The sequence below is a fragment of the Sceloporus undulatus genome, chromosome 4 (assembly GCF_019175285.1).
Source record: "Sceloporus undulatus isolate JIND9_A2432 ecotype Alabama chromosome 4, SceUnd_v1.1, whole genome shotgun sequence".
NCBI lineage: Eukaryota > Metazoa > Chordata > Lepidosauria > Squamata > Phrynosomatidae > Sceloporus > Sceloporus undulatus.
Window position 1 is genome coordinate 183,500,996 of NC_056525.1, and position 26,773 is coordinate 183,527,768.

A 26,773-nucleotide genomic window follows, 5' to 3' on the forward strand; every position below is an offset into this window, starting at 1 on the left:
CCATACTTAAAATGCTGCATATTTGCATTGCATCCTAGGAAAACACTGTACTGTTCTCAGAAATATCACACTGAACATATATAATGTGCACATAATTAATATATTATAACAGTATAAAAAGCCTGCTTTTATAGCAATATTAAAGTTAATGACAAATATGTTCACCCTTGCTTGCGATGTAAAGAAATTTGAAAGCTAGCAAGTCATAGTTTCATTAATACAGAGCAAGAAGCTTTATTAAGCCAGAGGGATAAAAGAATTTCATTTCTTCCTTCTCCCAGCTGTTAGATACACACACACACACACACACACACAGACAAAACAAGGTCAGTTTTGGCAGGCATTGATGGCTCTGGCTCAGTCATTTAAACAGGCTAACCAAATGCCTTGGGCATTCCCTGCTTTCTGCTGATTAAGCCGGCATTAAAGACACAGGAACAGCCTAAATTCTTCTCGTCTTCCTTTCTTTTACCTTCTTTCACTTGTTACCTGGGTCAGCATGGTACACATTAGATGACTGGGGGTCAGGTCATGCTGTTTTTTACATGCGATTGTGATTTTTCAGCATAGTAGTTGAAGGCTATGAATGCCAGCCACCAAGCTGCACTCACTCCACATATGTGGAGTCTCTTATTGTGTCTAATGTGTGCCCCAAAATAAGGACAGGCACATTCCTATTTTAGTTTTTCTTAGCTGTGGGACAGACTGTCCAAAAAGGATGGTCTCCCGGCACCCAGCTTTGTTCCGCGGGGACCATGGGACTTCCCCGCGGACAAAAAAGAACTCGCAAAAAGCGGGTTCTTCTTGAGGCACCATTATGATGCTGCAGTGTGCCAATGGCACACTTGCGACATCACAATGGTGCTGCGATGTGCAGACGCTAGGCATCCATCACATAATGATGGCGGCACCCATCTGTATAGGGTACCACCATTTTGACGCCCTCGTCAAGTGTAAGGGGTGAGGGATGTCTAGAAGCACTGCCCTTCACATGTGATGAGGGTGCCCTATCACGCCCGTCTGGACCAGGCCCTAGTTTGTCTTTTTTCTCCATTATGAATTTTATTCTACATGGGCTACTTTCACCAAATGTTTTCACCAAGCATGAAACATTGTGTGTATCTTTTTGTGAATTGTCCTGTTTAACACACACAGTTGTTTCACAGAATCAAAGAATCATAGAGTTAGAATAGACCACAAGGGCAATCCACTCCAACCCCTGCCATGCAGGAACTCCCAATCAAAGCATACCTGACAGATTGCCATCAGCCTCTGCTTAACTACTTCCAAGGAGGGAGACTCCACCACTCTCCGAGGAAGTGTGTTCCACTGTCAACCCTTACTGTCACATGGTTCCTCCTAATGTTGGGGTGGAATCTCTTTTTCTGTAGCTTGCATCCATTGTTCTGTGTTCTTGCCCCTGGAACAGCAGAAAACAAGCTTGCCCCAACCTCAATATGACATCCTTTCAAATATTTAAACAGTGCTCACATATTGCCTCTTAACCATCATGACCTTTGGGTCAGTTTTAACTTGTATGGTTTTAATACCTTTTTAAGGGGGGGAGGGTACTAGGGATTTGATATGTTTTGTATTTTTAACTTGTTAGCCACCCCAATTGTTCTCAGAGGGGTGGGATACATATAAATTTTATTATTATTATTATTATTATTATTATTTATTTATTTATTTATTTTCCAGGCTAATAATTCCCAGCTCCCTAAATCTTTCCTCATAAAGTATGCTTTTCAGACCCTTCAGACCATCCTCTGGACACACTCCAACTTATCAACATCCTTTTTGGATTGTGGTGCCCAGAACTGGACACAGTATTCAAGGAGAAGTGCCTGACCAAAGCACAATAGAGTCGCTTGATTTCTTCCCTTGATCTAGATACTATACATCTATTGACGCAGCCTAAAATGTGGCCTTTTAAGCTGCCACATTCCACTGTTGATTCATGTTCAACTTGTGATCTACTAGGACTCCTAGATCCCTTTCACATGTCGTCTTGTTAAGCCAGATGTCCCCTATTCTATATCTATGAATTTCATCCTGCCCCCCAAGTGCAGTACCTTAGGTTTGTCCATTTTGAAATTCATATTGTTAGTTTTGGCCCAGCTTTCTAATCTATTAAAGTCATTTTGAATTTTGATCCTCTCCTCTGGGGCATTAGTTAGTCCTCCTAATTTGGTGTCATCTGAAAATTTGATAAGCATCCTCTCTATTCATTCATGCAAGTCACTGATAAAGATATTGAATAGCCCTGGGTTCAGAACAGAATTCTGTGGCATCCCACTAGTCACTTCCCTCCAGATGAAGAGGAGCCATTGCTGAGCACCCTCTGGGTTTGGCCAGTCAACCAATTACAAATTCACGTAACAGTCACATTGTCTAGCCCACATATTACCGCTTGTCTTCAACCTTGTCAAAGGCCTTACTGAAATCAAGATATGTTATATCCACAGCATTCCCTTCTGGTAATTTTATCAAAAGAGAGAGAGAGAGAGATGAGATTTGTCTGGCATGACTTATTTCTCTGAAACTCATGTTGATTTTCCTGGTATTGATGTCAGACTAACTAGACGATAATTGTTATGATCCTCCTTTTTGCAGATGGGGACAATGTTTGCTTTCTTCAGTCTGCTGGGAATTCTACAAGCCTTTTTTATTAATATAATGATGTTTTTCTCATTCCTCTACCTGTGTATTTTTTAATCTAAAATTTTCCTTAACATATGCATTTTCCCATGCAATGTTTTCTTGTTTGTTTCTTTAGAGAGCTGCATGCAAAATTCTGATAAATGTGAATACAGAAGATATCTCTATTTTTGTTTTCATATTGCTTGGTAAGGTGTGTTTAGGCAATACAAGTGAAGTAAATATTTATCAAAATGCGAACAAAATTAAAGTGCTCATCTCCCCTAACTCAGAAGCAGGATATACAGTAATTCATAACCCCATTTGGATCTTGTAGCACCTCTAAGAATCTTTGAGAGAAAGATGCTGGTAGCATAATCTTTTGGAGGAGAAATATACTTTATCAGATGCATCTGATGAAGTAGAAAAAGGCAGCATCTACACTATATAATTAATGGAGTTTGATACTACTTTAACTGCCTTGGCTCAATGCTATGGAATTCTGGGAACTGTAGTTGTGTGAGACGTTTAGCCTTTTCTGTCAGAGAACTCTGGTTCACAGCAAACTACAAATCCCATAGGCTGGAGACATGACAGTTAAATCAGTGTCAAAGTGCATTGATTCCACAGCACAGCAGAACCCTTGGTCTATGAAAACTTATGCTGCCAACTTTTTCCCTTAGTTAGGCTCAGGATAAAGGGTAAATTTCAGGGGTGGAATTTGAGAAGCAAATTGCCTTTTCCAGCTTGGCCATATTACAAAGTAGCGCTTACATTTAGCCAAATGCAGCACTGGTGGATGTTGGGGTGTCATCATGATCACCATCAATATGGACCACTTTAAACAGGGATTTGATAAAAGTATTAGTCTCTCTCTCTCTCTCTCTCTCTCTCTCTCTGCCCACACGCACTTGCTTATACACACACACACACACACACACACACACACAGTATACCCTCCACATTCACTGGGGTTAGGGGCACAAAACATTATTATTAGTAGTATTGTTAAAGTTTATTTATATAGTGCCGTAAGTTTTGCATATAACTTTACATAACCATAAAAACCAGAATGTAGATAAAGCCTGCCTGCAGCATACAATCTACAATCATAAGCAGCAAAGATAGTAAGATAACAGCATCATTAAATAACTCTAAAACAGTAAACTATAAAAGCAATACACACTTACAGGGGTGATGTTGGGGGTAATCCTGACAGCAGAATGTTGAACCGAAATCAAGGGGTTCAGGAAGCCCCATCAACAGAAGGTTGCAGTAGTAGAGGCCAGAAATGACCAGGACATGAACCCAAAGCCTTGGCAGTAGATACTGAAAGAAAGGGTCTGATTTTAGCTAAATTATAAAGAAAAAAATCAACATGACTTGGCTGTGGCCAGGATCTGAGGAGTAAGTGAAAAACCCCATAAAAGTGGAAAAGTGCTACTTTTTAAATGTGAGAACACAACTCTCTAGGAATCTCTAAATCTTCTAATAAAACAGTCACATTGAGGGACCAGGGAAACCCTATAATACCCCCATGCAATTATTCCAAATTTTTGGCTTCCACTATGCTGTTTTAGGCCTAGGAGAGAGGGTTTTTGTTTCTTTGTTTTAAAAATCACAAGGAAATGACAAAAAGAGAAAAAGGTCCCATCAAACAGCTCTATGACCTCTTAGGACTGTGGGACACCACTAAGGGAATGCAAAAAGAAAAAATAGCCATAACAGAGAGTGGTGAGGTCTTCCAGGGTCTTAGGGAGAGCCACTGTGGCTCCTGAAACCTGCCTACCCCTATTTCCGAGAGAGAAAAACCTTAACTTCCACCCCTTTGAACTATATCTGAAACCAACTGTTTACTAATATAAATAAATTGTGGCATGTGGCGTGCACGCCAGAGGCGCGTACACCATTGCTTTTTATGGCATGCGGCACCACTTCTTCCAACACGGCTTCCAGCGTATGCTGGAAACTGCATAAGCCACACCCAAATATGATGTGGGTCCACTGTATTTGATTCCTTGGAAACAAGGGCTCGGGACATGGAAGCATGGAAACAAGACTGTTCCTCTGCTTTTGAACCATGAAAGAAAAGAATGGAGTGCCTCAGAGCATACTAAACAATAGAGAATAATTTTTGTTTACCTGTTTGTGTGTGTGTGTGTGTGTGTGTGTGTGTGTGTGTGTGTATATATGTTTCATATATATTAAGACATTTGTTTAACACCTCTCAATCCACCAGGGCCACTGAGTCAACAATACAATGATTAAAAACTTTAAGAACATAAATAAAAACACTTAGAAACAGACTAACAAATCCTCCTTAAATATAGTTTTAATAGATTTATGTGATGTTTCTAAGGTTTGTGCATAATTTTGTAATTAATTTTAATATTTTCACTGTTTAATTATTTTATTTTGTAGTGGTTTAATTGCTTTTTAGATCTAATATTTATATTTTTATTAATGCTCTTGTATAGTTTTCAGTAGTATTCTTTTAAATATGTTGCTAGCTGCCTTGAGTCCCAGTATTTGGAGAAAGGTGGGATAGAAATGAAATAATAATAATACAGGGCAGTCACCTCTAATTTTAAGAACCAACATCCATTGAAATAACCCAGTCTTCTCTGCCACTGGAAACTCAAAAGGGATAGAGCTAGCCTGACCTCCCACAGGTCCCACAGTCAGGGTGCTGCTACAGAGAAACCCTTGTTGGCTGTACCTTCTAGCCTAGCCTTATGGGGTGGTAGAACACCCAATAGGGCCTCCATTGTGGATCTTGAATTACAGGCAGGTTCCTATGGGATATCCTGGCCCCAGGCTCTTGTTCAGAGATATAAGTTGTTGAGGTTTATCCCCACTTAGGAACAATGCTTACACATGGAAAAATAAACTGATCTAGAGCCACATTTTCTTGATAGATATTGCATAATATATTTGATTCCATTAAGAATGCGTTTGGAATAGCATGGATAATTTAACACTACAGTCAGGTTCTCAGAATAGAGATAAACTGCAATTAAATTAAGTACCTATGCCCATGGAATAAATAAGCTCAGCACAATTCAGACTTGCAGCCACTTTTTTCTGGGTATTTTCCTCCTTATTATTATAGCCTGAATTGGAAAAGGCAGTGCCAGTCCCCGTACATTTAGCTGTGTGTGTTTTAAGATTTTAAACTGTTTTTCTGGGGGTAAAGCAGGATATGAATAAGAATATAGGTGGTCTATAAAAAAGTTTTTACAAAACCTAATAAAACAAGAAGACGCACAAACATTTGTTGGTTAGGGAGTTTTGACATCATTTTCCATAGCTCTCATTTAAGAAGAATTTCAGTGAGGGCTAAGCCTTTTCTTTTTCTAAAATTTAAGGAGATGGAACTCATTATTTCAATTAAAGCAGTAACTCTTCAAATTTGCAATCTTAAAACTGAGTCTCCATATATTTCCATGATACAGTCAGCTGAAGAAATTCTATTTATTTTTGTTTGTTTGTTTCATCTGCCTTTTGCAGAGAAGAGAAGGTGTCAGACAAAGAACACATATTCAGTATGTATGGATGGATTTTAAACAGTATATTATATTCATCATGAAAAGGGATTGGGTCCTGTTGGTGTCTTACACATGCATACGTTCCTCTGCAGATATTTTTGTCTAAAATGGAATGTCCATATTCATTTCAAGGCTGCGAAAGTGAAGTTTCACATGTGATGCATCTACAGCTGTTCACTGTTATTGCATTGGTTTCTACATTCAGTTATACATTCAGTTGTGCATTTGGAGTTCAGTGTTTCTGTTCAGCAGAAATTCTGTAACACAGTCAATGGATAACTCTACGTAGAAAGCACTATAAAACCTTGATATGGTATCCTGGCTGAATGATATAGAATAAATTTAATACAAAACACAGACAGAATCAGAGAAATGCTCTCTGAATTCTTCTCCACAACCAGACAAAAGATTGTCCTTCACATTCACCACAGGGTCTGCAGGGAGGACTCTAAGCAATATTGTCAGCATTTATATTAGGATAAAAGATGGTTCTTCTGCACTGAAATATTATCATTGTCTTGACATAAGAGGAAGATTGGTCAATGTAATATCACTTGTTAATGAGAAACAAAAATACCTGTTCATCATTTAAACCTCAGCTTTTTAGAAGCATCTGGCTAGTGATTTCAGAAAAAGAATGCTAGATCATTAAGGTATAGTTTTATTGTACACTTTCCAACTTTAAATTCTGCAAGGCCCAGATTTTTCTGCTCTCAGTTTCCTGCATTAATTCATCCAAGTTTGTTCAATGTCAATATCAAATATTTATACTCAATCAACAACCACTACCCCCATGATTTCTTACCATGATGAGTTACCTCAGTCTCATCTCCTGTACCTTTCGTGTGTCTTACTGGTTCTCAGTACAGTTTCCTTTTTTTTTTTTTTTATTTAAGAGGAAAATCCTTAAAGACATTCATGAAGAAAATTGCACGGATCTTGATAGGTAAATACCTTCCTGTTGGTCCTGCTCAACAGCCAGGAAAGTGTGGCTCCACAAAGCCTCAAAACACACAAAGTCCCCTGAACCCCCCACCTTTTATAAAAATAGACTAGGCATTTTTAGTAAACATTCTTTTAACATTCATAACTTAATTAACATAATAACATAATTAACAATAGAAACTGCCTGCACATTTTCTATTAACTTCCTTAAGCCCCCAAATTACTGGTTGTGGGCCAAAAATCAGCCAAAACTGGAGGCCAGGAGTAACATGACACCTATTCCAATGCTGCAAGAAGTGGCAGTTGCCTGAGAGGGACGCCACCGCGGATAAAGAGAGAAAGCACCATTTTGGAGGAAAGGCCACAGCTTTATTGACATAACACAAGGCAGAGCAAAACAAGCAATGTAGGATTGGCTCCCATGCATGAGGTCTGGATCTGTCATCCAACAGCCCAGTGCTGAGTGGATGAACCAAGGTGCTTGGTCATGGCCAAGCTTCGGGATGGCAAGGGATTATCAATTAACACTCACGCTCCAATGATCGCTCAAGCGATTGATCGCATCTCCACAAATGCGCATCAATGCATAACTATCCCTTGTCAACCAGTTAACCCATGGGGAGATTCCTGGGGTGAAATTTGGAACCCACTCCCCATTTCAATTTATCACCCCAGGTCTAGTTCTTCACAGTGTAGATTCTATTATGACCAGATAAGAAGAGATTTAGAAGCTTCTTGAAGCCATAATTCAATTAATGACAACAATATTGTATAATAGTAACCTGTGTATAAAATTGTGCAATATTGTATCTTTAATTATTATCATAACAGCTGAAAACTACCAAAATCTCTTCTTATCTGACAATGATATAAACCAAAATGAAAGAAGTACTCCTGAAGTCTAAATTAATTTCAATATGATGTCTGGAGTAATGGAAATACTAATATTTGCCTGGCTTGTAGACCACTTGGCCTTGAAATAATTCTATCTGAAGACATAGGAAGTACTAGCATTAATGGAAAGGTTACACATTGTTTCAATATGGAATTATACCAGCTTCCAGAATTTTTTTTAAAAAGAAGCCCTAGACAGCACAGTCTTAATCGCTCCCCCTCAGCTCTCTTTTGAGGACTTTATATCTTCTTCCAGCCATGTAATTCCTATTCTACTCATTGCACTACAATGCACATTGGATTAAGTTCAAAGTTTCATTTTAAATTAGAACAAGAACATGATTAACAAGTCACTTTACCACAGATACATTCTCATCTCTTACAAAAGAAAAGATCAAATTGGAACTTTCCTTTGTTACTACTGTTAACAGAATAATTTCATTTCCACTTACATATTCACATCTATCACACTGGCTTTTTGCCAAATTTGTTCAGGTTTCAGCTTTCGCCTCCTGAGGAGAGAGAGAGAGTGTGTGTTTAAGAAATGTTAAGTACTAGGATTACCAACTTTGTTCCTGCTAGAGATGTGCCTGTTCTTTAACAGCTGCAAAGAACTTCTTGAGAAGTCCCTGCACCTCCAAGGTAAGTGTAGCTCTTGTTTAATTGACTTCTATTATAATGTTGTGAGATACACATTAACACAAACAAATAGTATGCAAAGCAGCCTTCTTGTTTGGCTTGCTGCCATCATCCCTTGTCAACATGGTTATGATGATGCAGATGTGAGCTGCAATTCAAGATATCTGGAGGACAGTGTGTGTATGTGTGTGTGGAAAATGTAACTGGAATAGTGAGATTTTGGTAATAACCATTCTAAGGAAAGATGGAAGTCAATGTAATTATTTGTTTCTTTTATCTTTTTTTCCTTTTTTTTTCTTTTCTTTTCTTGCTTGTTCTTTCAATCTTTGTTTCCTGCTCTATTTATTTTGGTTAAATGTTTTGTTTGTATGTTTTTAATATAGTTAAATTTCTTTAATAAAAAGTGTGTGTGTGCCCATGCACACATGCGTGTTCAATTAAAAACCTGTCTGGATGGCAAGAGTTGAGGAAGGCTAATCCAAACTATAATATTACTTATACGCAGGCAAGACAGAGTGGATTTATTTGCTCCCTTAAAGCAATGAGAGTGCCACTACATTTTATAGTCCTGATGAGAGGATATAGCTATCAATGGCTACCAGTCAGGATGGCTGTATGTTACTTTCTCTATCAGAAGCAGCTACTAAGGAACACTTACAAGTATGTGACAGTTGTTCGGTGATACAAGTGAGAATAAATTGTTACATTCACACCCTAGTTGTAGTGTTCCTGCAGACACCTTGAAGACCACTATAAGATCACAGTGCTGGGTTAGATCGGCTATGGATACACCATAGCTAGTCTTATATTCTTACAACTTTCACATCAGATCCTAAAGAATTCTATTTTCTCCTTGAAGCTTTTCTCTCCTCACTGCATACCATCCCCTCCCCAAATTTCTTCCTCAGCTTCTTAATTGTCTGCTAAGGGAAAAGAAAATGAGGCCTGGCCTTTTGCATTCTTGGAGTAACCTTTCCTGCTTGAAAGTCTCCTGAAAGACACAACCACTTCTGCAGCAGGTGTAGTTTTAATGATGCTTTGATGCCATATGTCAAATCTCATCACTTGCTGTGAGGAGTGACATTTCTTTTGATAGCTCCTAGCAACGGCAATACAAATTGTTGGTGGTCACTTCACACTGTACAAATAGCTCCTGCAGCAAGTACATTTAATTTCAGGTTCATGCTAGATTGCACACTGTATAGACCTATGTCCTCTGCAGTTCTGTTTCAAAAACAATGAACCTTCTATCTTTAAAGAAATAACCTATATTTTATATGTATGTAAAGATTACATATATAAGGAACATGCTATAAAGCAGTACCAATGCAGCATTGAAGGATGCAATCCATAAACAGGGATTTATATTTCTTGCACCATCACATCATTTTTGGCATTGGAGCATGTAATTATATTGCAGCTTCATGATCTAAATCCCTTCTGAATATTGGAAATCAATGGTGCTTTTATCATCTACCAAAATCATAATTGCTTTGGTTTTGCTGTACTGGTGGGCAAGTGTTTTCAAGGAGATCTAGGGCTAAATCTAACATTATGTAAGCAGACTGCACATGTAAAGTGAGTTATCCTCCAACTCTTCCTCTCTTAAATCCACTGTGCCCATCTCAAATCTACTCCAAAAGGGTTCCTTGAAGGGGAGAGGGGAGAGGGGAGAGGGGAAAAACCCACCACTAGTTTCTGTTATGCTTGTAAAAAGACTCATCACACATTCAGAATTTGGAATATTCACATTTCCTCAGCAATGATGATTTGGGCTTGTAAAACACTTCAAAAGTAAATAATCCAAATACATAATATTACTCTAGGAAATATAAAATATATGGAAACTAATTTATCAACATATGTACTAATTAATTTGAGAGGCTGGGGCAGTGTTTAGCATGTGCAAAACTGATGTGTCATTTCAGAGCTATAAAGTTGTATGAAAATATTTAAAATGGAAAAGGAAAAGTTTAAATCAGTGACATGTACACCCAAAATTGCTTTACATCAGTCTCACCTGAACAATTGACCATTCAGGGGTCTGCTAACCTGTGTGAGAAAACAAAAACAATAGAGTGCATTGAATTTAGAATCTATATTATACAGAAAAGGGCATGGTAGTTTGTGAAAGTTTCAACAATCAGATGAAACACCTAGAAAACCTGTGCATGTTTTGATGAAACCTTAAGGCTTTTTCTCACAGACCTGTTGACAAGGAGAAAACAAACAGGGAACACTGGACATCAGAATTCGTGTTAAGTAGAACTTCTGTCCACCCCTTGCTTTCTCAGGAATATTCAAGATTATTTTAGTAGTATTTATATTTGTTCTGTGAAGTTTTCTTAATAGATAGGGAAACATATATATTTTGTAATACACTATAAGGGGCTAGTAATGCTGCTTTGCTCAGATATATTTACAAACATGGGACCTGTGCAGACCAGCCTGAAAGGCCAGCTAGTGGGCTGAGTTACGGTGCAGCATCCTCATGCAGGATGCAGTAACCCTGTTCCCAGGGTGCCATCTTGGTGTGCACCCATCCACACGGCATGCACCATGATGACACCCCTCCAATGCTGCATCCACATGATACAGGACCGAAGGGACATCATAAAGCCATGCTGCATGATACAGGACCGAAGGGACATCATAAAGCCATGCTTAGAGGGCGCAAAAGAAGCTGATTTCTGCAGCTCCTTTTTGTGCTCTCTGGAGTCCGGATCAGTGCCGCAGTGTGTGGCATCCATGGCCCCAATCCAGCCAGTACAGGGGCAGCTGCATACTGCCCATCTGTACAGGCTTATGATCATCAGATAACTTGAATGCAGCTCTTTAAAACAGGTGCACAGGAGGAAGAGAAAAATAACTCATATTTTTAGTCATTGGAACATGGTAGTTATCACTATACACTTTTGAAATGATTAGGCATCATGGGGCAGCCAAGAATCATCTTCTGTTCAGCTAACTCCCATGATACCTAATTCAGGAATGAATAGTGGGTCTATATTACTGGCAACTATTAGCCAGTTGTTCTCTGTTTTTATGCAGGAGTTCAGAATACAAGTACAGAAAACATAAAAAGAAGGGGATCATATTAAACCTTCCTATCTTGTATGGGTTACTTCATTCTCTGCACATGCTGATTGCCCTTCTATTTATGAAGAATTTCTGTAGATAACTGGAAACTCTGTCCATCAAAAATTATCTTCAACAAATAGAAAATAACAGAAATGTATAGGAGTTGGGGGTATAACTCCCATACTTGCATATTCACAGAAGTCATATTCTAAATGTCTGCATAGGGCTTTTGTCATCATGACCATCAGAGGCAACAGGGTTTTTGTGTGTATGCAGTGAATATCAGTTTTGTTAAGTAAATGGAATTTTCTGTAAGAAAGCAAGTTTCCTGCACAGAAAACTACACATTTGCACATTTTTTTAATTTATATACCGCTATTCCAAAGATCATAGCGGTGAACAGCAAGTAAGCTAATTAGCAAGTAAGCTAATTTGCCCCCAACAGTCTGGGTACTCATTTTAGCGACCTCGGAAGGATGCAAGCCTGAGTCGAACTTGGGCCCTTTTGCTGGTCTTGAACTCGCAACCTTGTGGTTTTGAGTGAATGGCTGCAGTACAGGCATTTAACCACTGTGCCACATAAGGCATCTGTGAAAAAAATTCTGAACAGGAACAAATTTTCTGAATATAAAATCATGGTTTTGTGACAAAAAGCCACTTTTTTCATAGATTAAGTCAGACCAAAATGTCCTGCTCATCCCTGAAGTAACCAAGGGGGGAAACAAACTGACATACAGACACCACATACTACCAAGACACCTGGAAGTTGCACCAGTGCTCAGACTGTTTTGGCCCCAACTCCCTATAATTGAATTGTGATATGGAAGGAAGGTGTTTGTATAGTAGTTTAGTGAGCTATAGTCTTAGGTCACCAATAGGATGCAAATATTTGTCCGACAATTTTTTCATATTGAAGAGAAAAATTGTAAAATTATTTGTTCTTGCCTGAGAAAAAGAAATTCATGAAGATTTATATGCCTACAAGAGGCTAGCCAACCAAATGTGACCAAATTAGCAAGGAAATTCAATGAAATCATCATCCTGTCCAAGACTGTTTATAGCCATTCAGTATAGAGCAGGCAAAAATCTGCATATCTGGACAGGTGAGTTTAAGGACTAAATGTTCTACTCAATCCAAAGGGACAAACTATAGCCATACTGAATGAGTGGGAAGGATGGGTGGAAGCTTCAGTGAGAAAAAGCTTTAGATGCTGACTAGGACTGCAGATATCTGACTATTGGAAATAAACACTTGGGCTAGTTTTGACCACTATATGGTTTGGGTTCAAATTACTTCAAAGCCCATAGCTCCCTGTATGAGTCTATTAGAGCTCTACAATCATCTGAAGAGACCATTATCTCTGTCTCACCCCATTCCAGGCTTGTTTTCTGGGAACAATGGAGAGGGACTTCTCGATGGCTGCTCTCAGACTTTGGAACTTCTTCCCTGAGAAGGACACGATGGACACAGCCTTTCTCTCCTTCCATAATCATGTCAAAACATTTTTATGCCACCAGGCTTTTAAAAACTGACCAAGATGGGGTTTTAATGCCATGAAGTGCTATTTTTAAGATTTGTATATGGTCTTTGAATTAATTTAATGTTCTAATGTTTAATGTTTTAAATTAGCCATTACTGGAAAAGCTGGAGGCCACATGTTCACTATTTCTGCTCAGGGAATTTCTGCACTCCCTTCTAGTTTCAAAGAAAAGAAAAGAAAAGAAAAGATCCAACTTTGTAGGGTCACTCAGCACTCCAGAAATTATTTTCAGCAATGAAAGGAAAACATGAAGCTCAAAATGACCGTCTCTGCTCAGATTTAGTTCATGAGTTATATACCATGGTTTTAAATTAAGATAGCATTCTGTTTCTTTTTTTAAAAAATCGTATACATTTTTCTGATTCTTATGATTGCTCTTATTTCTTTTGATCAAAATATCTCCTGACTTTTCAACATATTTCCCCCTCTGCAATAGATAAGGGCAAACACTTTTCCGCTTGCAGGTTGAGGCCTCCATTAGCTATATTGTTGTATTGCCTCAAGGCAACATGTACCATATTTTTTGAAAAAACACAAAAGATATATGTAAGCCACTTTCAGGTGTTTGAAAAGGGGGAAGCAATCAAAGTGAATGTATCCCTTTCAGGCAGCAAGTAGCTCTAGCCAACATTCTTTTTCTTGGAAGTGTAGGATTTTTAATGTGACAGTTGCCAGTTTTTTGCTCAAATGCAAGGGGACTTTGGAACTTCATTCCCTTTTTGGTAAAGATTTACATGATTGGAATATTCTAAAACATGGGTTCTTCTGTAAAGGGCAGGAAACTTGGGTTCTTCTAACTTCTTTTTTTTTTTAAATAACACATCTTACTGGCAACAACAACAAAAGCCTTCCCATTGCAAACATGAAAACTGAAGTGTTTGAATGTGTTTGAATATGAAACTGAAGTGTTCCTCTGAGTGTTTGTAATTGGCCATTCAGAATCATGTCCCTGACTCATAGAACCTGTCATTAAATGAAGCACCATCCTTGGATACTACTCACAAATACTCATATTGTATTTTCAGTAGTGTTTTGGGCCAAGCTTCCCATATCCAGTTCATTACCAAGGTGTGAAACAAACGTGCCAGATACCAAGCCTTTCAGCTGCTTCAGGGGTGTGGCATGAAGACAACACTTGACCTGACATGACCAGAAACTGCTTTGAGGCTGTAGAAAATCATCCCCTAGATAGAATAACAGAATCATAGAGTTAGAATAAACTGGAAGGGCCATCCAATCCCCTGCCATGCAGGAACTCACAATCAAAGCACCCCTGACAGATGACCATTCAGCCCTGTTTAAAGACCACCAAAGAATAAGACTCCACTGTAATATACCACAATATACACACTTTAAAAAAACTAGTTTATGAAAATTACAAATACAAAAATTCAGAAATAACATTTTCACCAATTTTCTCTAATATTTTAATGCTTCTGTCAGCAACATTCCAATAGCATTCCTCTTTGAATCCCATTTTGAGAGAAAAGTGGTATATTAATCATATAAATTTAAAAAATACACAGTCTATGATAACTCTTTCCATGCAATGATAACATTTGAATGTGCATCTAAATGGCAACATATATGGGGCTATACTTCCAATAATTACACACATACCAACCCCTATGGAATGACTCTGTTAGACTGATAGGCGTTTGCTATCACCAATGTCTACTGCCTTCTCTTTCAGCTTAAGAACACTCTCTGCCCCTTAGGGAGAGTGTCTTATTTCATTTCACATCCACTGACTTCCAACAGTTGCTATCACCCAGAGCCTCAGTCTCACAAACAGCTCATGAATGATGTTTTTATTTTCATGGTATCCTCCTGGCATCATTGATAATATCAGTCAATCTCTGAAAAAGCTGAAAGCTATTGCAGTAACAGCAGGGAGACATAGCACTAACCTAACAAAAATTACAAGTTTATAGAGCTTCAAAATAGCTAGATATTTTCATGTGTCCTATGTATTTAAAGGGCAAAACCAGATGTTAACGAGAATGTGTTAGCATCTCTAATAACAAAACTAAACATTTAAAGAGAACAAACCAGAGTTTAGAAATTTCCATTTATTTGTTGCTTATATTTATATTCCATTTCCCCCCATTTTATTCTAATAACGGCCCTAGGAATTGGGTTAAGTTAGAGGGACAACTGTTCCAAGATCACCAATGAGTTTTGTGGCTGAATAGGGACTTGAACCTGCTTCTCCCAAATCTCTGTCCAGCATTGTATTCCGTTCATTGGGTCTTTCACTATTTTCATTACAGAAATGATTTTGAGCCTTTACCTGTTAGGGACAACTTTAATTGTTAGCTTTAGATACTGCAGAATATGACTGAATCTTCAGTGAGATCATTTGACACCCTTGTACTATGCCAATTTCAAAGGAAATTTGCTGGTTATGTTTGCTTACAAGTCCAATTCAAGATGCTGGTATCTGAACAGCTTGGACCCCAAATATCTGAAAGCATGGGATCTCATGTCTGTCACCCATAGCGCTATCCAGACAGTGCTCTATATATTTTCTTCAGTACAGGAGCAGGGAGCTACTTAGCCCCAGTCCCTCTGTCATTCCTTCTGTTATGTTAGTGGTGGACAACTACATGAGAGTGAGGAGGCAATTTCCTCCCCAGAGGCCCTCACATACCACCACACCACCCCCCCACACACACAAAAAGCCCAAATAGTTATAATAATAATAATAATAAAATTTTTATTTATACCCCGCCCTTCCATACAATCAGGGCGGCTAACAAAATGCACCAAAGTGCAAACAGCATACAGATTAAAAACACATATAACAAAAACAACAATCCTTAAAAACAATAAAAAAACCCTTAGCCCAACCTCACGGCCACGAGAGAGGAGGGAGGCCCACAGGATAGTTTAGTCGGGGAATGCCTGATTAAATAGGAAGGTTTTGAGACCCTTCCTAAATTGGGCCAGGGTGGTAGATGAGCGGAGCTCCGTGGGCAGCGTATTCCAAAGGGCTGGGGCAGCTGTGGAAAAGGATCTTCTGGCAGTAGCAGCCAACTTAGCCCCAGGCACCTTCAGGAGTTGCTGCCCAGATGTTCTGAGGGTGCGAGGCGGAATGTAGTTCAATTGTCTTTTGCAGTCCCTCTCAAAGTGGCAACAGAAAGTGATCTTTCATCACCCCTTTCTCTGTTTGGGGAGGGACTACAGCAGAAACAGTAACAGCACAGGGTTCAGGATGCTTCCTGAAGTGGGTTGTAGATATTTTCACATGTTTTCATATGTGTTGGGAGAAATTTCTGCTTAGTTCAGGGGTAAAATGTTCTTAAAATCACACCATTTTTTTTTTAAATGTAGGATGAGTGCAGTGCTTTTGGATATGGATAAGGCTACAAAAGGGGTCATGCAATTTACCTACCCCTGCCTTATGTGTAAATCAAATTCATCTAAAGTGGATTGGTTTCTGTATGCATGGAAACCTTCCACTTGAGCAAGATCCTTGATTCTCCCATGTTGTTTTCCAAAGAGAAAGAAATCAACTTTTTAAGAAAGAAATTGCTATAATTTAGAAATAAGTTTTTTAAAATATATATATTTATTTTTATCTCACCCAACATTTCAATATAACATTTAACTGTTATTCAGTCTTGATATTAATCTTAACATACAGTCGGCCCTCCTTATAGGCTGGCTTGCTTTCTGCAGCTTTGAGCTCATGCAGAAGGCAATCTCAGGCAGAAATAATGGGGTGTGTACTCATGCCATGCCCCCTGTGCACCGCCACGAGTATGCACCCCATTATTTCCTATGAGGCTTGAGCATATGGTCTTTTCTCCATATGCAGGGGGGTGGGGTCTGGAATGGATTCACCGCATATAGGGAGGGCAGACTGTATTTATCTACCACTTTTATCTTTTTTGGGGGGGAGGGAATGTTTATCAAAATGTAAGTCTGTAAACTCCTCTGAAATTTAGTATGATGCGGTGTGATATATAAATGGTCCCTAAATAAATAAATATTGTTTGTTGTTATGTGCCTTCAGGTCATTCCCATCCCATGGCAACTGTAAAGTGACCTGTCATGCAGATTTCTTGGGAAAATTTATTCACAGGAGGTTTGCCATTGCCCTACTTGTTCATGAGTACTCCCTCCTTATCCTTTCTCCCTGGAGGACACATCTTCATCCAGAAGTGACCATGTTACACCTATTCTGTAATTGCTTCACTTGCTGCCTATTGGTTTCTGGATGCAGTACAAGGTGTTGGTTATGACCTTTAAAGCCCTACATGGCTTTGGTCCAACCAATTTATGGGACTGCTTCCTTCCGTACAATCCATCCCACGCACTTAGGCCCTCTGGGAGGAACTTGTTGCAACCTATAAAGCAAAGATTGACTACAATTGCCTAGAGGACCTTCTCCTCCACTGCTCCCAGAGTATGGAATGACTTCCCAGAGGAGATCCGTCATATTACCAGTGCAGACAGCTTCAAATAGGCTGTCAAGATGGATCCCTTCCGGCAGACCTTTCCTGAACACTAAACCCGGCCACACACTGAACACAATTTCCTCTTCAGGTACTCTGTACCCAATCACATGCTGTATATTTTAATTGGATTACTTTAATTTGATTATTATAAATGTTTAACTGTTTAATTCTTGTTTTATGGGAGGGAGGGGAATTGGGATATTGGGTTTTTGAATGAAGTTTTAATCTGTAAGCTGCCACAATTGTCCTGGATAGAGGGGCGGGGTATAAATAAAGTGTATTTATTTTTTATTGCCAACCTGAGGAAAATGGAGCAGAGGAAAGAACAGGGAAATTCAGCACAGTGTAAGTAAAGAGATGGTATAGAAATATTTAGTTAATCTAAATGAATGTAAGTCTCCAGGACCAGGTGAACTACATCCAAGGGTATTAAAAGAACTGGCAAATATAATATTGGAACCATTGACAATAATGTTTGAGAACTCTTGGAGAATAGGAGAAGTCCCAGCAGACTGAAGAAAGCAAACATTGTCCCCATCTCCAAAAAGGTAAAAAAAGAGGATCCTAACAATTATCGTCCAGTTAGTCTGACATCAATACCAGGAAAGATTCTAGGGCAGATTATTAAATGGAGAGTCTGTTAACATCTAGAATGCAATGTCATTATCACAAAAAGTCAACATGAGTTTCAGAGAAACAAGTCATGCCAGACAAATCTCCTCTCTCTCTCTCTCTCTCTCTCTCTCTCTCTCTCTTTTTGATAAAATTACCAGCTTTGCAGATGAAGGGAATGCTAAGGATATAGCATATCTTGATTTCAGTAAGGCATTTGACAAGGTTCCCTATGACATTTTTGCAAAGAAACTAGTAAAATGTGGGCTAGACAAGGTGACTGTTACATGGATTTGTAACTGTGTGTCCATCTGAGGGTGCTCAACAATGGTTCCATTTCATCCTGGAGAGAAGTGACCAGCGGAGTCCCACAGGATTCTGTCCTGGGTCCAGTGCTATTTAACATCTTTATCAATGACTTGGATGACAGAATTGGGGCATACTTATCAAATTTGCAGATGACACCAAATTAGGAGAAGTAGCTAATATACCAGAGGACAGGATCAAAATTCAAAATGACTTGAATAGACTAGAAAGCTGGGCCAAAGCTAACAAAATGAAATCCAACACTGAGAAATATAAAGTACTGCACTTAGGGCAAAAAAATGAAATGCATAAATATAGAATGGCTTAACAAGACTAGGTGTGAAAGGGATCTAGGAATTCAAGTAAATCATAACTTGAACATGAGTCAACAGTGTGATTCAACAGCTAAAAAGGCCAATGTGATTTTAGGCTGCATCAATGGAAGTATAGTGTCAAGATCAAGAGAAACAATAGTGCTACTCTATTCCACTTTGGTCAAGCCCCACCTGGAATACTGTGTCCAGTTCTGAGCTCCACAATTCAAAAAGGATGTTAAGATCTCCGCCAATGAGAGGCGCCCGCAGCATTTGTTCTCCACCTTCAACACTTTGCTTAAACCTCCCTCTCCTCCTGTCTCTTCATCATTCTCTCCTAACGACTTTGCTAATTATTTCATCTCAAAGATTACCACTATTTGCTCTGAGATAGTCCCTCCCAATTCTTCTTCTGCTCATAATCTTCTATCGCCCTTGCCCAAAAAATTTTCTGTGTTTCCTCCTGCTTCTTTGGCTGAACTCTCTACACTTCTGAACTCTTCCAAACCAGCAACATGTTCTCTTGACCCAATTCCTACTCGTCTTCTAATTTCCATAGCTCCCTCCTTTCTGCCTTCGCTTCTCCACATCTTCAATCTCTCTCTCTCTTTACAGGCTCCTCCCCTTCAAACTTTAAACATGCTCTCATTTCCCCAATTCTGAAAAAACCCTTCTATTGGACCCACTCTCCTTTGTCTAGCTATCGTCTGATTTCTCTTCCCTTTCTTTCTAAGGTTTTGGAACGGTTGTTTATTCTCGCTGTCTTGAGTTTCTTGAAGCCAACTCCATTCTCAATCCCTTTCAGTCTAGTTTCCGCCACGGCACTCTAAATAGACAGCTCTCACTAAGATCTCAAATGACCTTTTACAGGCCAAGGCTAATTGCCTTTACTCTGTTCTCATCCTTCTTGATTTGTCTGCAGCCTTTGACACCATTGATCCCTGTCTTCTAGTTTATATACTTTCTTGGGTTCTCAGACTCTGTTCTCGACTGGTTTAGATCTTATTTGTCAGACAATTCTTTTGCAGTGGTCACAGGTGGTCAGACTTCGTCCTCTGTTCCCTTATCTGTTAGAGTGCCCCAGGGTTCTGTTCTGGGTCCCCTTCTGTTTTCTCTCTACACACTGTCCTTAGATAAACTCATTAGCTCTTTTGATTTTTCCTACCATCTTTACGCCGATGACACCCAGTTGTATCTTTCCACCCCCGACCTTTCTCCAAGGCTTGAACAGCAAGTTTTGTCTTGTCTCACAGCTGTCTCGCAGTGGATGTGCCATCGGCGTTTGAAGCTCAACCTGTCCAAAACAGAGCTTCTTGTCTTTCCTCCTAAGTCCACCCTTCAAGACTCCTTTTCTTTCTCCCGTGGCCCCATCTTAGTGATGGTTGAGGATCAACAGAGGGATATCAGGGTTTTTAGTTTTAACTGCTGTTTTTATGCTTGATACTGTGTTTTTAATATGTTATACTGTTCAATACTGTCTTAAGGGGGGGAGGGATAAAGTGTTTTTAATTGTCATATTTTATATTTTACTGTTGTTAACCGCCCGGATTGGTTTGCCAGAGGGCGGTATACAAATTATTATTATTATTATTATTATTATTATTATTTCTCTGTGGACAACATTTCTATTCAACCAGTCCAGCAAGACCGCAGTCTTGGTTTTATCTTTGATTCTTCTCTGATGTGTATCCCTCAGATCCAGACCACAGCCAAGGCTTGTAGATTCTTTTTATACAATATTGCCAAAATCCGACCATATCTCTCCGCGACTTGATTACTGTAACATCCTCCTGGCTGGGCTTCCTCTTTCTCACCTCCGTCCTGTAATTTCTGTCCAGCATTCAGCTGCACGCATTATCACATCCGCCCACCGCTCTGACCATATCTCTCCTTTGTTGGTAATAGCATTCCTCTTTGTTGGTATCCCTTCACTGGCTCCCCCTCCCTTTCCGTATTCAGTATAAGCTCCTGCTGTCAACATTTAAAGCCCTCCATAGGCTGGCCCTTCCTTATTTATCTGACCTTCTTTCTCTTCACCTTCCCACCTGGGCCCTCTGTTCTGGTAGTCAGGGTCAGCTGTCCCAGCCCAGGATTTTCTCTGCCCCCTCTAGGATTTGCCCCTTTTCACTTGCTGCCCCTCACTCCTGAAACCTTCTTCTCCCATGAGCAAGGGCCATCACTTCTTTAACCAGCTTCAAAATGGAGTTGAAGACCATCCTGTTCAGAGAAGCATTCCCAGGCATTGCATGATCTCATTTGCTATTTGATGTTCTTTTTTGTTGCCTGTTTTATTGAACCATTTCCTGTATTGCTATGTATTTTTATATGTATTATCCTATTATTTTTTTGATTGTACGCCATAGGCAGGTTTACTCTTTTATATTTATTGTTTTTATGTACAACGTTGTGCAAATCTACAGCGCTATATAAATGAAGAAGAAGAAGAAGAAGAAAAGACGGCCGCCCGACTGAGCGGGCAGGCCGTGTTGCCGCCGGAGCGGCGACGCAGGCTCGGTGGAGTGCCCCAGCATGCTTTGCTGGGGCATGCTTGCTGGCAATGGGTTGCTGGGGAGGGAAAGGGAGGTACTTCCGCCTCTGAAAGGCTGCTCTAGGGGGTGGATAGTCCCTCTCTATGGTTGCCTCGGTCCTCCAGGGCGACCGATTGGTTCGGCTGCTCTGGGGGCGGGGCGACTCCCTTCCCAGCAACCCCCTTGCCATGGCCTATTTAGGCCCAGTTGCCCAGTGCACGGTGCCATTTACTGCTTGGCTCTCCCACCCGCCCTCCACCAGGGTGTTGGTGTTTGTCACAACTTTGGGGTGGCAGCAGAGGGTCTGGATCTGGTGGTCATGGTCTATATGGTTGCATAGCACTGTATCGGGAGTCCCTATGGGACACGGGAGCGATGAGGACATGCGTTGTGGCCATTGCGGGGGCCATAATGTGACACCGCTTCCCGGTGACTAGGGGATTTAATTTGAATGCAATCACTAGGTTGCATGGATATGAGAGGGCGTTCCATCAGCCCCTAGCTCATCCCGATATCTTGCTGATATATGACTGGCCAGTATCTTACAACAGCGGGTTGTACGATGATCCAGACCTCATGCTTTTGGCCAACCCTACCTTTTGGCTGCTGGTTTTGCGTGAATAAAGTTGTGGCCTTTCCTCCACATATGGCTTATGTCTTATTGTGGTGCCGCCCTCCCAGGCAAGAAACTGGAGAATGTCCAAAGGAGGGTGACTAAAATGATAAAGTGTCTGGAAACTGTGCCCTATGAGGAACTGTGGATGTTTAGCCTGGAGAAGAGAAGGTTAAGAGGTGATATGATAGCCCTGTTTATATATTTGAAGGGATGTCATATTGAGGAAGGAGCAAGCTTCCTTTCTGCTGCTCCAGAGAACAGGACCCAGAACAATGGATGCAATCTACAGGAAAAGACAATCCACCCCAATATTAGAAGGAATTTCCTGACAATACTCCCTCATAGAGTGGTGGAGTCTCCCTCCTTGGAGGTCTTTAAGCCGAGGCTGGATGGCCATCTGTCAGGGATGCTTAATTGAGAGTTTCTGCATGGCAGGGCGTTGGACAGGATGGTCGTTGTGGTCTATTCCAACTCCAGAATTCTATGACTCTATGATTCTAACTGTGGAATCCTGGGATTTGTAGTTTGGTGAAGTATTCAGCCTGGTCTGTCAGAGAGCTCTGTGCCTCACCAAACTACAAATACCAGGGTTCCACAGGACAGTCCTGATAGTTAAAGTAGTGTCAATCTACTTTATTTCTGCTATGTGGATATATCCCAACCTAGTTATCAAACTACATTGGCTGTCAAGATAGTAATAAGTATAGTGGGAAATAAATCTAACCAATAGGTCTTTGCAAAGCTTTCATTGGTTTTATGACATTTTGGCCAATTTGTTTGCCCATATATTGTTAAAAAAATGGGAATGGGGGTTTGGAAATCTTCTGGGGACTTAGAGTACAAAATAGGCATAGAGGCTACATGCAGCCAAGAGGCCACATCTTACCATCTCAGATCTAACATTTTAATTACCCTGCCATCTTCCATCCCTGCATACCTTCATTATCCTTAGTTTCTAAATGCTGCAGAGTCTCAGATGCACACAACAGTCTTTGTTCACAACATTGCTTCATGCACTGTGAAAAGGCACTTGGGGAATCTAATGGTGAGAATTACAGACTGTGCAGAATATAACAACTCATTTGCCACCTTTTATGACTTTCTCCCCCATCCTTGCATGCTAGCATTGACTGCTTACAAAAAAATATACGTCTGTTGAACTTTTTAAATAATATGAGAGTGAAGAAAATGCCTGTGTGTGTGTGCTTATGTGACTGTATGTGTTTATTGTGAGAAATCTATTATCACCCTTCTGCCCTATTTCTTCCTCTGCTTCTTTCCTTTCAATTTAGTTGTTCTTGCTGGCCTCATACTCACAGTTCCAAGGCTCTTCATACTCTCCAGATTCTTCTTCAAACATTAAGCTGGGGAAAAAAGCACTGCTCATTATTTTTCTGTCAAACTCTAGGAAAGCACAGGGAAGTTTTAAAAAAGCTATGTGTGCTATTCTAACCACAGCAGCCAAATTATCCCTTTAAATATGATTCCCCCAGTCTTCCCAATCATTTCTTTTTAAAACATTGAAACAGCTTCTTAACATAAGATTATTCTTATGTTCCTTCCTTAATTCAAAACATCTAGTTGAAAGTTATTTAATAAGTAATGTAGTCCTTCTGTAAATCATTTCTATCAATCTATTTTCTGTCCTTTACAACTTACACCACATCAAACATTTGTTATCATTTTATATAAAAGATGAACAATGTTTAGCCATTGGATTGTGCATAGACACCCAAGGATATTGCTGTAGTCTATGGCCTAATTGATACCCACCCCCACCTCAATAAAGTTTATATCATGGAACTAGCAAACTTAAATTTTAATGCTTAGTTGTCAAAAGGTGGGGGGCAGGGGGAACAAGAGCTCTCCAGAAATCATCTTCACAACTCATCCTATATCCAAACATTCTTCTTCATTTTAAAAATTATTCTTATTCAACATTACATGAAAAATACTTTCAAAATTGTTTAAAGGAGATAATTTCTGGCTAATTGTTTTCAGTGGATCAACAGTTTTGTAGTTTTTGCCATCTATGACTCTCCACAGGCAGCCAATAGCTTTCATGTCAGGGGTGCAGTAAAACTGCTTCGTTTCATTCCAGATTTTAAAAGAGCTATCCAAGAAGCTCAACCATATCCTTCCAAATAGATTCAGAACCATGGAACTCTTTGACTACTCCATCTCTCCCCATCTGTATACTTTATCCTCGTGACAGCCCTCTGAAGTAGAATGACAGACTGAGAAATAGTTACAGGCCTAAAGCCACAGAGTTTCAAGTTTCTATGGGGATCTCTCAAATTCCAGTACATATTTTTAACCACTATTCATTCCTGACTATCTTACCCTCTTATAAAATAACAGTGACTGAGATCCTATGTTGTCAACATGACTACAATGTCAGAGGCCCATTGTCAGAGTTATGTCTTATGTTGACAACCTTTAAAAACCTACCTTTGCAATCTGACAGCATCTTGATGGAATCACTTTCCAACTATTCCAGATCAGGAGCGAATGACATCTGTGCTCTCTCAGCCACAGGGTTTATTGAGAATAAGTCACTGGAGAGACCATTTGGGGTCTTGCCACAACTGCTTGTCTCACTGTGCTCTGTGGCCAGGAGAGAAATGCAGATATTGTTCTATAGAAGACCACATTCCTTTGATCTTCAGTGCCTTAGAAAGGATTTGTTCAAGGTGTCGTCTGTTACTCATTTCTAAACTGAGACAGGGATGTGGAAATTAGTTCAGTGATGGCACCATCGAGAGCCAGTGGAGACCATGTCTGCTGTTCTGTGAGTTTCCTGTACTTATACCAGGGTGGACAACTGCTTGGGTGGCCCCAGTGGTCCAAGTTCAAATTCATCTGTTTTCCTTCGCAGTCCCTCTCAAAATGGTGACAGGAAATAACATCACATCATTTCCTGCCACAATTTTGAGAGAGGCACCAGAGCAAAACAGATCCATTTTAAGGTTCAGGGATACTTGCGGGGAGTATTTTCATGTGTTTTCATGCATTTGGGAGGCTTTCTATAAGATTTTGGGCAAAAAGTTCCCAAAATATTCCTCCAATGAATCAAAAGTGAATAGAAAGACAGTACTAGAAATGGAAAGGCAGCAATGGAAAGGCAGCTGCAGAACTGTGTTACATTGGCATTGACCCAGAGACAGTAATGTCATTGGAACATCCTTTCTATTTTTACTCTTAACTGTTTTTAAAATGTTCTTTAAACTCAATATATCTTTAATTAAGAACAGAAGGGGATATGCATGGCCTTTGGAACTAGTCAGTTTTTTACATCAATTAGGTTAATTGACAACAAATTAAATACTTTCTCCATAATGATTATTTACTCTTTGTTACAAAAACAAAACCTTACAATTAAACCTTGTTTTTAGCAGAAAGTCATCTTGGAACAAAAATGTTTTCTAATGTCTTTTAAAGTGTTAATATAAGTGTTAATATAAGTAATATAGAGAAGGCAACCATTAAAATGATGAAAACCAAATCTGTAATATCTCATCTCCACCCTCTCTTTTACAATATTTTTCTCTCACTGTTGACCTACAACAACATAAGATACACTGATTATGTATATTTTCATGATTTGGGGCACAGTTGATATTTACACGCTAAAAGCTGTCAACATATGTTTAAGCTATGTTCAAAAAATATTTTCAGTGACAAATTAAATATTTTCTTAGTTACAATGTCTGATTAGTGATGTAAAAAGTAAGTCTTCTAGCACAAAATAAAAAGGTGAGTTACCTCTCATGAAAGCCTCCAAAAATAGCAACACCCCTTTAAAATAGGTTGCAGTAGCCCCTCGAGTAGTTAACATTTTTAAAAACAATTTGATTTTTCAAAATCAAGAGTGGATTGACAGCCTCTTCCTTATTACATAGTTTCATGTTGTTTTTTGGTATTTTTGGCAATCCAGATAACTTTCAGATACTAATGGGGCAGAGACCAGGACCAGGAACATTTGTTACCCCTGGAATAGGCAGAAACTGAAATGTACAACTTACTTCAGACCATCTTATCATTAAAAATGCAAAATATCTTTCTCGACTGTATTCTATTTCAGTAAGGGACTGCAAAGGCAAGAATAATCCTTCAACCTGAGCAATTAATAGAGGTGAACAAATCTGCTGGTTTTGCTTTCTTACAAATCTGAATTCTGTGAATGTGGGTCAATTCTGATTAAAAGTTGCAAATAGGGAACACTATTTTATAGCTACATAGCGAGCAAAGAGGGTTGAATGAGAAAGAGGAAAAATGTGACTCTTTTCTTTCCTTCATTCTGAAACATTTCTGGAAAGTACAATAGCAAGTTGCTGCTTTTTTTAAAAAAAAAACTTCATGTAACTCATCTATCTAAGCTCTTTTCAGAACACTTACTCTCAATTGTCAGAGACCAGTGCAAGTCATTTTACTCATGCCTCCATTTTCTTTGCCCACATGCTTTCAACAGTGAAACTAATATTCTGAGGGGATTAAGTCATGACTTCACACATTCCCCCCTCCATGTTCCTGTTCATTCCAGGCTCTACATCCACAGTTCTCAACCTTGCAACTTGTCTTCTTCCAGTTCAGTATAACTCTCCAGCATGATGCGGTGGGGGGACAAACCTCACTTTCATTTT

The 26,773-nt window shown here is 39.5% G+C and overlaps 1 long non-coding RNA gene across 1 annotated transcript; it reads right to left on the minus strand.

The window, feature by feature from the left end:
• Positions 1-10,702: 10,702 nt before the first annotated feature.
• On the minus strand, positions 10,703-24,691 carry LOC121927863. Its single transcript, XR_006103372.1, has 4 exons — positions 24,582-24,691; positions 23,448-23,494; positions 14,353-14,472; positions 10,703-10,718 (listed from the first exon to the last, which is right to left on the minus strand). It is a non-coding gene; the product is annotated as an uncharacterized LOC121927863 (long non-coding RNA).
• Between the last annotated feature and the right edge of the window lie 2,082 nt (positions 24,692-26,773).